Source organism: Colobus angolensis, unplaced genomic scaffold (assembly GCF_000951035.1).
Source record: "Colobus angolensis palliatus isolate OR3802 unplaced genomic scaffold, Cang.pa_1.0 Scaffold6, whole genome shotgun sequence".
Lineage (NCBI taxonomy): Eukaryota > Metazoa > Chordata > Mammalia > Primates > Cercopithecidae > Colobus > Colobus angolensis.
The window spans coordinates 22670307-22671855 of record NW_012119598.1 but is presented as its reverse complement, the minus strand read 5'-3'; the positions used below and the strand labels follow the sequence as shown (position 1 = coordinate 22671855).

The 1549-nt window shown below is 40.3% G+C and overlaps 1 pseudogene across 1 annotated transcript; it reads left to right on the top strand.

The window, feature by feature from the left end:
- Nucleotides 1-1044: 1044 nt before the first annotated feature.
- LOC105526695 lies at nucleotides 1045-1543 on the top strand (annotated as a pseudogene). Its single transcript, XR_001004126.1, has one exon. The product of XR_001004126.1 is annotated as a 40S ribosomal protein S20 pseudogene (transcript).
- Nucleotides 1544-1549: the final 6 nt, after the last annotated feature.

The following is a 1549-nucleotide window of genomic DNA, read 5'->3' as shown; positions in this document are numbered from 1 at the left end:
GGCTTTCAAGTCAAGCAATTATTTACCCTAGAAAAAACAGAGCTGACTTTAGGAAAATGTTAAAAAGCCATCTCAGGTGTTTGCAGAACACTTAAAAAATGTTCAATTGTCCAATTTACCACCCAGATTTGGCTTATTTATCTGAAAACTTATTTTAGTAACATCTGAATTACAGTTTCTCTTTTAAACTAGTTTCCCACATTAATGTGATTCACTTTCCAGATTTATGAGCTGTCTTTATGCCATTTGCAATAGCAAATAAATAAATTAAAAAATATAAGACTTCATACCCAGTAATTTTCAATATACGCATTATCATTTGGACATATTTTTAACTCTGCACACTTATACATTATTTGGTGCACTTAAAAATGCGTTCAAGAAGAGAATGGAATTAGGCCACTAGTCAATGTAATAGACTAGTTATTATAAGAGATAATCAGGAAAATTATAATTTTTTCTATGATATCAAAAAGTTATAGATTAGTTACTATAAAATGAGTTTATTCCACAACTTACAAAGTTACCATAATTAAAGAATAACAACTGTTAGATATTTAGATTCTATAATCAATATTAGCCAAAGACAAAATGATGTGTTTCCCTCATCTAAAAATGACATATTTGGGCCAGGTGCGATGGCTCACACCTGGAACCCCAGCACTTGGGAAGGCTGAAGCACGAGGATAACCTCAGGCCAGGAGTTTGAGATCAGCCTGGGCAACATAGCAAAACCCCATCCCTACCAAAAAAAACTTAGAAACTAACCAGGTATGATGGCATGCACTTATAGTCTTAAGGCAGGAGGATTGCTTAAGCCCAGGAGTTCAAGGCTGCAATGAGCTATGATCATACCACTGCACTCCAGCCTAAGTGACAGAGATGCTGCCTCAAAAAAATATATAAATAAAAATAAAATAGGCTGGTCGCGGTGGCTCACGCTTGTAATCCCAGCACTTTGAAAGGCCAAGGTGGGCGGATCATGAGTTCAGGAGATCGAAACCATCCTGACTAACATGGTAAAACCCCGTCTCTACTAAAAAAAAACAAAAAAAATGAGGCTTTTCGAGGAAGACGCGGTCGTAGGACTTGGGGATCTTTGGTTCGCACGCTCCTGCTCCTGACTCACCGCTGTTCGCTCTCCCCGAGGAACAAGTCCGTCACGAAGCCGCGCAGCAGCCATGGCTTTTAAGGATACCGGAAAAACACCCGTGGAGCCGGAGGTGGCAATTCACCGAATTCGAATCATCCTAACGAGCCGCAACGTTAAATCCCTGGAAAAGGTGTGTGCTGACTTGATCAGAGGCGCGAAGGAAAAGAACCTGAAAGTGATAGGACCAGTTCGAATGCCTACCAAGACTTTGAGAATCACTACAAGAAAAACTCCCTGTGGTGAAGGTTCTAAGACATGGGATCGTTTCCAGATGAGAATCCACAAGCGACTCATTGACTTGCACAGTCCTTCTGAGATTGTTAAGCAGATTACTTCCATCAGTATTGAGCCAGGCAGGAGTTGAGGTGGAAGTCACCATTGCAGATGCTTAAGTCA